Source organism: Lagenorhynchus albirostris, chromosome 2 (assembly GCF_949774975.1).
Source record: "Lagenorhynchus albirostris chromosome 2, mLagAlb1.1, whole genome shotgun sequence".
Taxonomy (NCBI): domain Eukaryota; kingdom Metazoa; phylum Chordata; class Mammalia; order Artiodactyla; family Delphinidae; genus Lagenorhynchus; species Lagenorhynchus albirostris.
In genome coordinates, this window is record NC_083096.1 from 154,924,412 (window position 1) to 154,940,246 (window position 15,835).

The 15,835-nt window shown below is 47.1% G+C and overlaps 1 protein-coding gene across 8 annotated transcripts in view; it reads left to right on the forward strand.

Annotated features, from left to right (window-relative positions):
• The first annotated feature begins 2,133 nt into the window (after window positions 1–2,133).
• RHBDL2 (rhomboid like 2) overlaps window positions 2,134–15,835 on the forward strand; it is a 56,284-nt gene continuing 42,582 nt past the window's right edge. For 7 of the 8 annotated variants that reach the window (XM_060142679.1, XM_060142685.1, XM_060142683.1 and 4 more), the window contains exon 1: window positions 2,134–2,243. The gene's annotated coding sequence lies outside the window, so the exon portion shown is untranslated. The remainder of the gene's footprint in view (window positions 2,244–15,835) is intronic. The other variant, XM_060142680.1, reaches the window with a different exon arrangement.

Here is a 15,835-nt window from a genome sequence, read left to right on the forward strand (position 1 = left end):
AATTTCCTTCAATCTTTGCTTGAACTTCTTTCCCTCTAACTCCGAACGGGTGACCTTGCCACCTAGTTTAGTTAGAAAATAGGGATGGGGTGCAACTCCCTTAAGCTCCTGACAAAAGGCTCTAGTGCTTTGGGGCATCTCCAAGTGCCACCCCTCCCCCTTTCAGCCTACTTGCTCTGTTCCTTCCAGTTCTCATCTGCTTTTATGGCCTTCCTGCTCAATCCCTATAGTGGACAGGATGCCTGGTGCTAGAGACTGAATTGTGTTCCCTCTCCCTCCACTTCATGTGTTGAAGCCCTAAGCCCCCCGTGTGATGGTGTTTGACATGGAGCCTCTGGGGGGTAATTAGGTTATGAGAGTGGAGCCCTCATGATGGGATTAGAGCCCTTCTAGGAAGAGACAACAGAGAGCTTGCTTCCTCTCTCTGCTTTCCACCATGTGAGGATATGGCGAGAAGGTGGCCATCTGCAAACCAGGAAGAGGGCTCTCACCAGACACTGATCTGCCAGCACCTTGGTCTTGGTCTTCCCAGCATCCAGAACTGTGAAAAATGAATGTTTGTTGTTTAAGCCACCCAGTCTATAGTATTTTGTTATAGCAGCTCGAACTGACTCAAACCCTTGGTTCTCACTACTGGCCTTTCCTCTTTCTTTCCCCTGCTCCATGCTCTGCATGTCCCTTGGTGTTTCCCAGAGTTCTGTCCTAGATTTCCTTTTCTCCTTTCTCTGGTTTCTCTCCCTGAGCGATCTCACCCAATCCCAGGGCTTCAGTTGCTATTTCTGTGCAACTCCTAAATATCTTTTTTCCAGCTGTTTGCTTCCCCTCTGTGAGATACTAGAAAATACATATATTGGTCTCTGTCCCCGGTTCCTGGCACAGAACTCCTAAAACTCTTGTAATTTCCTAAGTGATAAGAGCACTGCAAGCATCTTTTTGTTGTAATATTTGGTCTTTGACTCTGTCCCTGACACAGGGCTCTTAAAACCCTTGTAAACTCCTAAGTCCAGATAAGAGCACAAGGAGCATCTTTTGTTGTAACAAGGCCACTCTGTGTGGGCTCCTGCATGGGGCTGGTCACTAGGAAAACCAATCCAGTATTAGAACATTGGAATTTTCAGCCCGGCTCCCTCCACTCCTTTAGAGAGGATAGAGGGGCTGGAAATGGAGTTAATAATCGATCATGCCTACCTGAGGAAGCCTCCATAAAATCCCAATATCAGGGGGTCCGGGGATCTTCCAGGTTGGTAAACACATCCACCTAGCGGCAGGGTGGTACATCCCAACTCCACGGGGACAGAAGCTCCTGTGCTTGGGACCCTCCCAGACCTCGCCCTATATATCTCAGGAAGGGAACACGAGAACCTCTGATTTGTAGCTAAATTGGACAGAAGTTGTGGGTGAGCTGGGGACCTACTTCTTGCAATTGGCTTCTGAAGTGGAGGGCAGTCTGAGCCCTTCATCTGTGGGATCTGACACTCTCTTCAGGTAGGTCATGTAAGAACTGAGATAAATTGTAGGACACCCAGCTGCTGTCGCAGAATTGTTTGGTGTGGGGAAAACCCACATATCTGGTGTCAGAAGTGTTGTGTGGTAGTCGTATGTGAGTAACGGAGAAACGCAGGAGGGAAGACTGTTTTTTTTCTCCTTAGTTGCCCTTCAACCATCCATTCTCTCTACCCGGCTCTGCCTTGCTCTGTGTCTTGGGACGCTGACCCCTGTGGATGGCATCAATAAGCTCTCTTGCCCTCCCGCTTCTTGTCGAGTTGAGCCAGTGAGAAGAATTAGGAAATAGGAATGCGGGGAAAAGAAAGAAGCCCTCCTGCTGAGCTCTTTCCCCAGAGAGCTAAGAACGCCGGGCAGGAGACCCAGGAGGGTAGGACTTGGAAGAGGATTGGAGTTCAGGGCCTCGGCCAACGAGAAAGAGCTAAGGGGCGGTCACAGGCTCTCTGGCTCAGACCCAGGCAGGCGGAGCGAGAGGACTCATTCATCCAGGGCCAGCCCAGGGCTGAGACTGCCGAGCTGGCTGGACCGGCCCAGGCCGTCTCAGGGCTGGGAGGGGATTTCCTCGGGCTCCCTCCCCTGGGGGCTGGGCCGGAGGGAACCTGTGCGGAGGATTTTAATTTGGGGAGGGACCTAGGAGTGCCTGGCAGGGCGGGAACTTCAGGGCAGCTGAGGCAGTCCCTTGTCCTGGAACACGGGGGGAGCAGTCTGTCCTGCCTGGAACGGCCCTTGGCCTCCCCGAGGTAAGCTGCGAGAGCTGGTAGCTGGTGGACCGGGTCCCTCTGTCTGGCGGGTGGGGGGAGAGCCCGAGGCCCAGAGCCAAACGTGGGGTGCTCCCTTGGCAGCCTCCTTCCGCAGTAGCCTTCATGAGTGGCCGCTTGGGATCCTGCTACTTTCATTTTAAAAGTTGGCAGCACGGGGCTTCCCTGGTGGCGCAGTGGTTGAGAGTCCGCCTGCCGATGCAGGGGACACGGGTTCGTGCCCCGGTCCGGGAGGATCCCACATGCCGCGGAGCGGCTGGGCCCGTGAGCCATGGCCGCTGAGCCTGCGCTTCCGGAGCCTGTGCTCCGCAACGGGAGAGGCCACAGCAGTGAGAGGCCCGCGTACCGCAAAAAAAAAAAAAAAAAAAAAAAAGTTGGCAGCGTGTTGGTCCAGCAGTCAGGGGGCTGGCTCTGACTCATCCCCCTCCCCCATGGCCGGAGGGCCAGGTAATGCCATTGCCCCTCCCAGCGCTGGTCAATCACTGGCCTTCTTTCTCTTCCTTCATCCCATTCTCCTCAGTGACTTGCCTCCCAGTTTTTTCCTCCCTCCAGCTGAGCCAGATCCTAGTCCTGTGCTGCCCGACCTCTGCCCCAGAGACCACAGCCAGGGGAGACATCTCTGGCTTCTTCCTGCACAGCAAGTCTCCAAGGTTATTTGTTTCCTCCTTTCTGGTACAGGTGTCTGAGCGATTCTGTTCACTCCTTCATCTGTTACTATTCATTTGTTTATTCATCGTTCTTTGAGCAAGTGGCTGGATTCTCTCTGGTGGGTAGGGCTGGGGTTGGGTAGAGGTGGGGTTAGTTTGGGGTGGGACACACAATTTCCGCTCTTCCTGGGAATAAGAAAACTGAAATTTATTTCACAAATGTGTAGTGATCATTTATAATCTGGTGGCCAGCGTGGCAGAGTGGAAACTCATTTTGGAGTCATAGACACACTGGGATTTATATCCCACCTCTTCCTGAGCCTCAGTTTCCGTATCTCTAAATAGTATTGTTATGAAGATGACATGAGACATACATGTCAAGCACCAAGCCGAGTGCCAGGCACACAGTGGGGCCTCAAGAAACATCTCTACTCCTTCCTTCTTCTTTGGCCCCCTGCCTGCCCTGCCCCTCCCTAACTGCCACCTTCTCTATCTTGGAAAGATGTGTCGACACCCATGGCCTTGAAGGCACTTGGGCAGACCTGGAAACACTGAGCTGGGAGTGAAGGAGGTGGTGAAGGGAGGGGCTGAATAGGGAAAGCACCTCCTGCGGGTTTGAGGTAAGAACACCGACCAGGGCTGGAACCTCTAGTTGGAAGGAAAGGAAGGCTCTCCTGCTGTGTTTCTGAATTTGCATACTCACACCAAGCCAAAGATAGGAACTACCAGTTCCTAAAACCAACTCTGCCTGCCCTCAAGTAACAGGCTTTTAAATGCGTAATCTCATTTAATCATAACCCTGTTACATTATTAACAGCCCCATTTTACAGAGGAGGAAATGGAGATACAAACAGACAAAGGGATTTGCCTAAGGTCACATGGCTAATAAGTAGTGCAACCAGAATTCAAATCTGGCTCAGACTCCAGACTCCATGGGCTTTGTTTAACTCCTTGCTGTCCTTCAAGCTTCTGTGTACCAGAAAGAACAAAAGGGCATCAGCATTCCCCCAACTTCCTAGACACTGGCTTCTCACTTCCTCTACATCTCCTGCTCTGGGCTGCTTCATCCAAGTGGGAAAGAGCACACTCCTTCCCTGATTCGTTTATTAATTCACTCATTCATATTTCATTCATTTAGTCAAGTGCTCTGTTAGTCCCAAGAGGGCAGGGGCCATGTCTGTGTTCACAGTTTATAACAAGCACCCTATATGTCCCTGATAGAGAAATGGTCAATGAATCCTTTGTGAGTAAATGAATTCAACAAACGTTAATTGATGCATTCTGTGGGCTCCATAATAGGGATTCAAAGATGAAGAATCCCTATTAAGAATCTATCTTCAGGGCTTTCACAGCCTTGTGGAGGAGACAGTGATAATGCAAAGAAGACAATCGTAACTTAGACAGGAGCAGAGGTTGCTGAGGGGACCAAGAGGGGCATTTAATTTTACCATGTCTGCTTTGTTCGCTACTGCATCCGGTGCCTAGCACCACCGCATGCACATGGTAGATGCTTAATAAGGCTTTGCAGAGGAGGTTTAGGACAGTCTTGGAGAGAGCGTTAGGACTTTGCCAGAACAAATTAGAGAGAGAAGATATTCTAGCAGAGGGAGATGCTCCTGAAAAGGCCTAGTGGAGGGTGGGAGCTGGAATTGCAAGGGGCTTAGTAAGGCTGAAACTAGTGGTTACCAGTGGGGAGAGGGGAGGGGGAGGGGGAGGGGGAGGGGGAAGGGCAAGAGAGGGGTAGGAGATTGAGAGGTTCAGGCTACTCTGAAAAATAAGCTGCAAGGATATATTGTATAGCACAGGGAATATAGCCAATATTTTATAATAACTTTAAATGGATATAATCTATAAAAATTTTGAATCACTATGTTGTACACCTGAAACTAACATAATATTGTAAGTCAGCTATACCTCAATAAAAAATGAATTAATTAAAGGCAACAAGAAAAAAAATGAAGGTGGATTCTCTCATAGACAGAAAATTATTCTGGTTTGACTCACTGGCTTGACAGTGAGGACTGGTTTTGACAATTGGATTGTATGGTAGACATTTTCCATAAACTGAACAGGCTAATTCTGTAGCTCCAAGGCTTGGATGAAGGTATATCTAAAGCGTGTCTCTAATAAAGACTATGCCAGAAAATTCTGTCTTGGAGCCAATTTTAATTTGTGAGAAATAATTTTAGGTGTTGACTTAAAAATGTATGAGAGTAACATAGCTTGTCCAAAATTCTTATGGGGATTCATGAGCAAAAAACATGAAGACTACACGTGTATGGCATAAATAACATCACCGGGCCAGGCATATCATGGTGGGGATCCTGATCAGGTGAGGTGAGTGTCTTGCCTGGAGGTAAGCGGGGGTTGGGGGGGTGGGGGGCAGAAGTGGAGCAAGAACCAGGGTTTTCTGAGTGCGGTAATTGTAGTGCTCTTTCTATGACCCCAAACTTCCTCCTTCCTTCCTTCCTTCTTCCACTTACTTGATGGTTTATTCAGCAAACACTTAGTAAGCACCTTTAGATGGAGTAAAAAAAAGAAACATTTCCTACCTTCCTGGAGCTTACAGACAACAAATAAACAAACCAGATATTCTTAGATAGTGGTAAGTACTAGAAGTGAGTTAGCAGGGGGATATGATAGCGAATGTGGGGTGGGCGGAGGTTGGCCTGCCACTTCAGAGAGGCCTGAAAAGGAGCTAGCCTTGAGGCAGGAGAGAGCTTGGTGTGTGCCTGAGACAGGAAGACGCCCCATGGCTGCAGCACAGAGATGTTGGGGGAGTGGTAGAAGGCTACAAAGAAGACAGGAGCTAGGTCACGCAGCATTTATCAGCCATAGTAAGGATCCTATATTTATCTTGAAGACAATGGGAAACCGCTGAAGGCTTTTTTTTTTTTCTCGGTACGCGGGCCTCTCACTGTTGTGGCCTCTCCCGTTGCGGAGCACAGGCTCTGGACACACAGGCTCAGCGGCCATGGCTCACGGGCCCAGCCGCTCCGTGGCATGTGGGATCTTCCCGGACTGGGGCACGAACCCGTGTCCCCTGTATCGGCAGGCGGACTCTCAACCACTGCGCCACCAGGGAAGCCCCCGCTGAAGGATTTTTAAGCAGAGAGTTGATGTACTCTGATTTATGGTTTGGTTTTGTTTTGGAAGGGGGGCAGGAGCAGAGATGGAGACTAACTAGGAGGCTCTTGCAGGTGAGACACCTGCAGTCTACTCTGCTGAGGGGTATGAAGATGAACAGTGTTAACGGGAAGGCAGAATGGTCTGGGATGTCATATCGTCTTCTAGTTCTCCTGAGGAGTGCTGGTAGCTATTGCTGTATAACAAATCACCATGAAACGTAGTAGCTTCCAACAACAACCATTTGATTTTGTCGTGATTCTGTGGGTCTGGAATTCGAGTTCAGCTGAGCAGTTCTGCTGCATGTGGTGTCAGCTGGGGTCATTCCCTTGGCGGCGGAGCTGGGCTGGAAGGTCCAAGAAGGCTTCACTCATAGGTCTGGCACCTTGGTGCTCTTCTGTGTGGCCTCTCTCTCCATGTGAGTAGCTTGGGCTTCCTCAAGGCATGGTGGCCTCAGTGTAGGTTGACCTTCTTATATGGTGTCAGGCTTCAAAGAGAGAGTATTCTAAGAAGAACGAAAGTGGGACTGCAGATCTCTTTAGGCCTGGCCTTGGGAGGTACCCAGCACTACCTCTGCTGCGCATTATCAGTCAAAACCAGTCACAGGACTGGCCCAGATTCAAAGTGGGGAAACAAACCCACCTTTGAGTGGAGGAATGGCAGGTAATATGCTCCATCTCTAATCTGCCACACTGGACTTCTGGAAACTGAATAACCACAACTACCCTGATGATGTTGACCCACTTTTAAGTCTAAACCACAGTTTAGTAGTCTCGCCCTCTTACCTGCGGTTTTGCTTTCCCCTGGTTTCACTTACCTGAGGTAACCTTGGTTTGAAAATATTAAATGGAAAATTCCAGAAATGAACAATTCAAAAGTTTTAAATTGTGGATTGTTCTGAATAGCTTGATGAAATCTCGAGCTGTCCTGCTCCATCTGGCCCAGGACGTGAATCATCTCTTTGTCCAGTGTCTCCTGCCTGTTCACCTAGTAGCAGTCTCGGTTATCAGTTGAGGTATCGCAGCGCTTATGCTGAAGTCACCCTTATTTACTTAATAATGGCCCCAAAGTGCAAGAGTAGTAACGCTGACAATTTGGATATGCCACAGAGAAGCCATAAAGTGCTTCCCTTAAGTGAAAAGGTGAAAGTTCTCGACTTAATAAGGAAAGAAAAATGGGGACTTCCTTGGCAGTCCAGTGGTTAGGACTCTGTGCTTCCATTGCAGGGGCATGAGTTCGATCCCTGGTAGGGGAGCTAAGGTCCCACAAACTGCGTGGAGTGGCCAAAAAAGTAAATAAGGAAAGAAAAAAATCGTATGCTGAGGTTGCTAAGATCTATGGTAAAAATGAATCTTCTGTCTGTGAAATTGTGAAGAAGGAAAAAGAACTTCGTGCTAGTTTTGCTGTCTCACCTCAAACTGCAAAAGTTATGGCCACAGAGCATGATAAGTGCTTAATTAAGATGGAAAAGGCATTAAATTTGTACAATAAGGTATTTGGAGAGAGACTGCATTCACATAACTTTTATTACAGTATATTGTTTTAATTATTCTATTTTATTATTAGTTATTATTGTTAATGTCTAATTTATAAATTAAACTTTATCATAGGTATGTACCTATAGGAAAAAAAACATTGTATGTCTAGGATTTGGTGCTATCCGCAGTTGCAGGCATCCACTGAGGGTCTTGGAATGTATCTCTGTGGATAAGGGGGGGACTACTGTATACTGTGTTGGAACAATTTACAGTCTTTATTCCCCACTGGATAGGGAGGGCCTGGGGAACAGGAAGTGGTTTTGTTTTTGTTTTTTTCTTTGTGTTTCCAGAGCCTAACCTATACAAGGCATTCAGGGTATGTTGTCCAATGAAGTCACACATCACATAAGATTCATTGGTTATCAAACCATAGTGTATATGAGCATCCCTTGGGAAGCTGTTAAAGAGACAGGCAGATTCCTGGGCAAGACCCCAGCCCAGAATCCAAATCTCTAGGGCAGGGGGTTTGAGTCTTGGCTGCACATTAAAAAATCCCAGTGCCCAGGCCCTAGCTCCAGAGGCCCTAATTCCACTAATCGGGGTGAGCTCAGATATCAACACTGTTTTACAGTCTCCTCAGACAACTCTGATGTGTATCCAGGGTTAAGAACTACTGCCCTAGGATTAGAACCAGCCATCTTCACCTGACTTCTCCAGATGATTCTGAGGTAGACGGTGACCAGCTGTCCTTGGTGTGCCCAGGACTATCCTGATGTTAGCACCCTAAGTCCCATATCCCAAGAAATCCCTAGTTCTGTGCAGATCAGCACAGTTGGTCATTATCAGTGGACCATTGTAGATGAGGCAGTGAAAGCCTTTTTGAAAAATACCTGGAAATATCTAATGAAAGCAATGATTCTGCCTCCTTACTTAAGGCACTGAAATAGTATCATAATGTTATCAAACAGAGCCAACTCCTTGAATTAAGGAGGGTTGTTGCAGAGCACTGCGCTCTGGTGGGCTAGGTCATTAACCTAGTTAAATAGTGTGTCTGTCTTTGGGAATTCTTCCAGACTCTATTCCTTAGTGTACATGAGGCAGCTTTGAAAGCCTGACCACAATCAATAAGGATGATGTGTTGAGGATAGTATGAGATACAAGATGAAGTTTTTGTCTCTACACCAGTACATGTTATTATTACTAATATTCATATTATAATAGAGTACACAAATATATGTAATATCTTAAATAGCTCTGTGGGGTGGCAGTGGGGTATAGTAGAGCAGATCAGGATCTAGCCTCAGAAGAATGGGATTTTGCTCTGGCTTTGCTATGACTAGGTGTGCAATCATGGGTTCCTCTTTTTGCTTTAGTCGTTCATCTGTAAAATGGGAATAAAAATGGCGTCTTCTTCACAAGGCAGCTGGGAGGCTTCATCAAAATAACATGAGTGGGGGCTTCCCTGGTGGCGCAGTGGTTGGGCGTCCGCCTGCCGATGCAGGGGACGCCGGTTTGTGCCCCGGTCCGGGAGGATCCCACATGCCGCGGAGTGGCTAGGCCCGTGAGCCATGGCCGCTGAGCCTGCGCGTCCGGAGCCTGTGCTCCGCAACGAGAGAGGCCACAACAGTGAGAGGCCCGCGTACAGAAAAAAACCAAAAACAAACAGACAAAAAAACATGAGTGTGACTTCCCTGGTGGTCCAGTGGTTAAGACTTCACTTTCCAACGCAGGAGGTACGGGTTCGATCCCTGGTCAGAGAGCTAGGATCCCACATGCCTCATGGCCAAAAAACCAAAACATAAAACAGAAGCAATATTGTAACAAATTCGATAAAGACTTTAAAAATGGTCCACATCAAAAAGAAAAATCTTAAAAAACAAACGAACAAACAAGTGATGGGAATTCCCTGGCAGTCCAGTGGTCAGGACTCAGCACTTTCACTGCCGTAGGCCCAAGTTCCATCCCTGGTCGGGGAACTAAGATCCCGCAAGCTGCATGGTATGGCCGAAAATTAAAAAAACAAACAAAAAACCAACCAACCAACAAACAAATCCCCACAAGTGAAAGTGGTTCTGTGGGTTGGGAAGGGGAGGTATCGTGATTGTCTTTGAATGGGAGAGACACAAAGAAGTTATTCCACTGAGAGGCCTTGTACGTGACCAAGGCCCTGGTGCCCTGCCGCGCGCAGCCGCAGCCACAGCTGTGGGATTGCCCACCTCAGCTGCCCTCACAATTGAGGGCAAGTGTGCTTTGCTTCAGGAAGAAGGAAAACTTTTGGAAAAGGTGGTTTGTGAAGGCATTTTTTTTTTTTAAATCCTTTGCCTATTTGTTTCAAGTGTATCCTCAGAGATGTAGCAAAAAGAAAACAACCACAACCACAAACCTATAAATTTGAAAAGCTGGTTCTTAATTTCTGGAGCTAAAAAAGCACTTTTTCAGGCTATAACCACAGAGCGATTGCTGCAGGCCTCTGGGATGGGGCATAATAATGGTTTGCAGTGTGATGAAGGAGGCTGTTAGTTTCTGTGGTCCCTAGGCCAAAGTGGCCTCTCCAATTTCCAGGTTGCCTAGCAACACCACCAAAAGCCTCCCCATTAGGCCCAGCTGGGCAGCAATTGGGTACACCCAGCCTAGTCTGTCGCCCAGCCTCCTGGGCATCCTGGCCACATCAAGGCTGGACTTGGCCTCTGCAAGGACCTTCCTGGTACCGATGAGTGGGTGGCCAGCTGTTTAAAAAAAACACAATTCAGATGTTTGAACCCTACTTGTTTGAATGCAGCTGGGAAACAGCACAAGTGGATGATCAAAAGCGTCTTCTGCCAAAGAGGAGTTGTCCTAAGATTGGTGCCCTTGGCAGCGCTCTCCTGGGTGAGGTGAAGAAGGGAAGGTGAGCCTAACTTAGTCCTCGGGTTCTCAGAGAATCAAATCCTTTTCTTTTCCTGGACGCCTGTCTCCATCTTGATTCCCTGTGGCAGGAATGGGAGTGGTGGGGATTCCCAGCCCTGCCTGCCAGTTCTTCTGTAGCTCCCATCTGGGAACTCTCAGGGTTTAGTCTGGGCCTGTTTGGGGAGATGGAAGAAGAAGAGGGAGGTTAGGGAAGAGGGAAGGATGGGATGAAAATAATCAAAATAAATATGCACACTTCTTGAACACTTGTTACCTAGAGATCACAGGGCAGAGCAACACACGGGGTCTTTGGAGTCAGACACCTTCAAAGGCTCCTGTCCTAGCCTTCTCCTCACTAGCTGTATGACCTTGAGCAAGTTACTCTGGAAGCCTGAGTTTCCTTATCCATAAAATGGGGATGTTGTTATCCCACCTTACAAGGTTGTTGTAAGCAGCAATGAAGAGATTGCTCGTAAAGTGTTTAGCATAGAACCTGGCACACAGTAGGTGCTCACTATTATGGCAACTCTATCATTTGATTCTTACAATAATTCTGTAAGATATTGAGCGAAGTAGAACTCGGGTCTTCACAGTGCCAAGCACAAGGACTGGTGCTCCTCAAAGACAGGTGACAGTCCCTTTTTTAACCCCTACGGCATGGTGGCTCTGCAGGTCTCCTCTGACAACTCAGTGATGGCAGAATGATGATGGGGGGGAGGGCGTGTGCAGAGGAAAAGTGTGAGGGGAAGTACTTTTCAGTTTAAAGTAACACAAAACTTTTAGTTAACGTGGTGTACGTGGAATTCCTCTCTCCTTCCCTTCTTCCTTCCAGTATTCTTTTAAATAAACTTCATATTTTGTAACAATTTTAGATTTACATAAAAGTTGCAGAGAGTTTGTTTACCTTTTACTCAGATACTTTTCTGAACACCTGTGCACCAGGAACTTTCCTGAGGAATACAGCAATAAAACTCTGTCTACCTTCCGAAGATCACAGAGATTGTGAGAGGGAGTGGACCTTGGAGAGCCTTGTCTGTGGTTCTCAAAGGTGCTGAGGCCTCCCCTTCACTGGTATAAGTGTCAGAAATTTACTAAATCTATTAAATTAGTTTCTTCAGGACTGGGGCCCAGGAATCTGTATAAAAGCAAATGTTGAAAAACAAATGCCTGAGGGGATTCTAAGGCATAGCCAGTGTGGGGAACCGCTGGTCTAGTCCAGAGTGTTCCCTGTGCAGGTGAGAGGACTGTGGCTCAGAGTTGGGAAGGGACTTGCTCCAGGTCACACAGCCAGGAAGTGGCAGAGTGAGACTGAAAAACAGATCCCCTAGTTCTGTGTCTCCCAGACACAGAACAAGAAATGAGTTTAGCTTGCAACAGGAAGACCCCAGATAGAGTTTAGAAGAGTTCCTTGGCTCTTCAGGTGTAGTAGTTAGGGTCTTGGTTGCAAGGGATTCTGATTCTGATTCTGACCAGTAAATGAATTTTATTGAATGCCCATTGGGTAGTAAAATTTAAAAAATCTATTTCGCTCATCGTACTCACACTTCTGGCACCAAATGTGTGGGTTTTCCACACCGTGCAATTCTGACACTGGCTACCCCACAGATTAAGGGCTCAGTCCCATAAGACTGCTCCCTACTTCAGATGCCAACTGCAAGCCTGGGCTTCCAATGCTTCCGACCAAATGGCTATAAATTGGGGGTTTCTGTGACCTCCCCCCCGTTTGTGTTCTATAATTTGCCAGAATAGCTCACAGAACTCAGGAGAGGGCATTACCTACTATTATCAGTTTAGTATAAAGATTACAACGCAGGGGCAGCCAAATGGAAGAGGTGCGCAGGGCAAGGGGAAGGGATGCAAAGCTTCCGCACCCTCTCTGGGTGCAGCACCTTGATCTGTTCTCCAACCTGGAAGCTCTCCAAACCCATTTGTTTAGGATTTTTATGGAGGTTCCATCACATAGGGATGATTGATTAAATTATTGACCACTGGTCATTAAACTCAATCTCGAGCCCTTTTCCCTATCCCACAAGTGGGGACTGAAAGTTCCAACCCTCTAATCACATGGTTGTTTCCTCTGGTAACCAGGTCCCACCCTCTAAGAATCACTTCATTAGCATAAACTCAGGTACAGTTGAAAAAAACTTACTATGAATAACAAAAGATACTCCTCTCACCCCTATCACTCAGGAAATTCCAAGGGTTTTAGATCAGTGCCTGGAACCGGGGATGAAGACTGAATATGTATTTCTTAGTATATCATAATATCATGGTAGATTACAAAATCACTGGAAGGAAGCAAAGTTTGGGAAATAAGCAGAAACACACAGAGACCAGGCACCTACAAGTACACCAAAATCACAGAGCCAGGTAGGCAAAGACAGCCCCCTTGTCGCTGCTGCATGCTCGTCGCTTCAGCCTGCATCAAAGACAGAGATGGCATTGGATTCTGGGTGCCAGACTGACTCCGATGGCAAGGCTGGATGGACACCAGATACCGCTGCCACCGCTTTAACGTACACTACTGTAAGAATCTTCCCCATCCCCAGCTCCAGTCCCCCAAATTCTAAGCAAATGCAGCTGATTGTTCAAGCCTAGGTCACATACCTGAGCTCTAGCTGCCTAAGGACCTGGAAAAGTGAGTACTGAGCATTTTTAGCTTTTGTACTGGGAAGTGGTCCCTGCTGCCCACCCAGATTCATGAGATGAGGAATTCGCCGAGAAAACTGACATATGACCATTACACGTGTTATCAAAAGAATACAGTGGAAGCGTTATAGAACCAAACCTGGGTTGACTCGCCTACACGCTAAAGTCAATCTACTGACACCAGGTTTTGGTGAAGGAAAGTGCAGTGTTTTACTGCAGGGCACCAAGCAAGGAGTCCAGGGCAGCAAGTGCTCAAAACACCTGAATTCCCCGATGAGTTTCAGCAAAGCATTTTTTTTTTTTTTTTTTTTGCGGTACGCGGGCCTCTCACTGTTGTGGCCTCTCCCGTTGCGGAGCACAGGCTCCGGATGCGCAGGCTCAGCGGCCATGGCTCACGGGCCCAGCCGCTCCGCGGCATGTGGGATCTTCCCGGACCGGGGCACGAAGCCGTGTCCCTTGCATCGGCAGGCGGTCTCTCAACCACTGCGCCACCAGGGAAGCCCAGCCAAGCATTTTTTAAAGGCAAGGTGAGGGAGGCGTGACCCAAGGTATGTGATCAGCTGGTATACAATTCTCTGATGGTGACGTAACAGGGTGGTATCACAGGAGCTAACATTATCAATCCTTAGGCTCCAGTAGGCCTGGGGACTATGTGGTCACGATCATCAGGTAGTTAACGTCTTCCATTTGGTGGGTGGTTTAGCATCTGCAAAACAACTCAGGAAATGTGCATCAGATACTATTATCTAGGTACTTCAGAGAGGAGCTAAAGCAGAGGATATGAGGGAGAGGTCTGTCCCGGGAAGGCCCCATAGGGTCCTGCTTGGTTATGGAAGTCACTGACTTAAAATTTTCTGCTATAATTTATAACAATTTTGGGAGACACTATGTGGTATTGAAACTGCTAGGTGGCATTTCAGGGGGCTCTGAGGACCTCCAATCCTTTATGTCTCAGCGCATTAAGAATTCAGCGAGAGGCAAAGTGATAGATAAGAAGTGATTTATTAGAATAGGATGCTTGTGATGCTTACCATCGGGCGGGAGAAGGTGCCGGAAGATCTTAGTGAGCTACAGTTTTATAATCAAAGGAAAAGTGGGGAGGGGGAAAAGACCACCTTCCTCATTTTTGAGTAGACGTCACACTTCCATCATCAGCTCCTCCTCTATGTTGGGGCGGGGAGTTTTCTTGTCCCTATGTGGTCAAGCCAGGACTGTCATGGCACTATGGAAAAATTATTTCAGGTCTCAGTACAACGAGGGTCTTTCACTTTGAAATGTCACCTTTCCATAAATTATTGTTTTTTTATGTGTGCAGAGAGCATGTCCTAAGGGTCGTTAACTTACTGAGCTCACTGGACAGGATGTGGGTCTCATGCCACCATTGTGTTATTGTTTTGGGGCATGTCTCATGCTTCTGTAGCATGGTTTCGCTGCTAAGCAAGCCTGCTTGGTTTTATGGTTAAGCAAACCTGCTTTCTTGAGTGATCATTAACTTACAGGGGTCTCCCATAATTTTTTCTTTACTTACAATCCTCTGGTGGAAATAACTATTTATCTACTTTGTCCCTTTACTCTGTCCATATCAGTATATAGTGAATGAGGGCACCTAAAAGGTCTTTGGAAAAATCCCTTGCCAATGTCGAGTCTCCTGGGTAAATCTTTTTTTTGGCCACACCACGTGGCATGCAGGATCTTAGTTCCCCTACCAGGGACCGAACCCACACCCCCTGCGGTGGAAGAGCAGAGTCTTAACCATTGGACTGCCAGGGGAGTCCTAAATCTTCTTACGGAAATCTCTTCTTCTACAGATTTTTCTTTTTTTTTTTTTCAGATTTTTCTTTTTTAAAGGCAGATGATTGTTCTGGATAAATGAGCACAGCCTGCTCTTTCCAATCCTTGGCCAACACACTGGCTACATGACTCGTAACACGAGCAATGCTTATACCAGGTAGGGTCAGGAAGTAGGAAAGTTCTTTCCACTTTTCCTCTTCTTAAGAATAACTGGTAACTTGAAGGGAAGGTCTTTGGTTCTTGAACATCTCCATTTTTAACCAGAAGGCTATGAGTCTTTTCTACTCTTCCAACATTCTTTTTAACAATCCACCCCCAGTTGTTCCCTAAGGGTAAGATGAGAACATTTCACAGCAGGGCCACCCACTTTTGATCTGAATGTGTGTGTGTGTGTACGTGTGTATTTCAACAAAGAGTTGGCAGCCACTTGCTGCAGATAAGAGGTAGGAGGTGAGGCATGATATCAAGTCAACATTAAAGAAAGCTCAAGAAACCTGCATGATCTTTGCTTAATGAGTAGGAAAGCACAGTCAGTGTAGGAAACAATTTCACTCAATGAGTAACACTGTGATGAGAGTGACCAAGTAAATAATTTGATAGCTGTGGATGTTTTTATATCTCTGTGAGACTGTAATGTGTTGTAATCATTGCTGGCTTGTTTTTGAGGCTCTTGTGCTGTCAGACTGAGCCTCTGAAAATTCTGGTAATCTAGAAAATTCAGATATTCTATCCCAACTATGACCTATAGAACCCATGGAGTATACAGGCCACACCTACACAATTAATGACATGATCTTAGATTAGACTTGCTTTGTGAGGCCCTAGGGAGGGAAACCTTGGACCCAGGAGCAGAAGGGCTGGTGAGCAGATTTCAGCACAGTGTAAGGATGAACTACCTAAGAAGTAGAACTATCAGAAAATACAACAAGCCAATTAAAGTACGTTCAGGTTCTTCGTAATTTTTCACTACTCTGAATAGTTCTGCACTGGACATCTT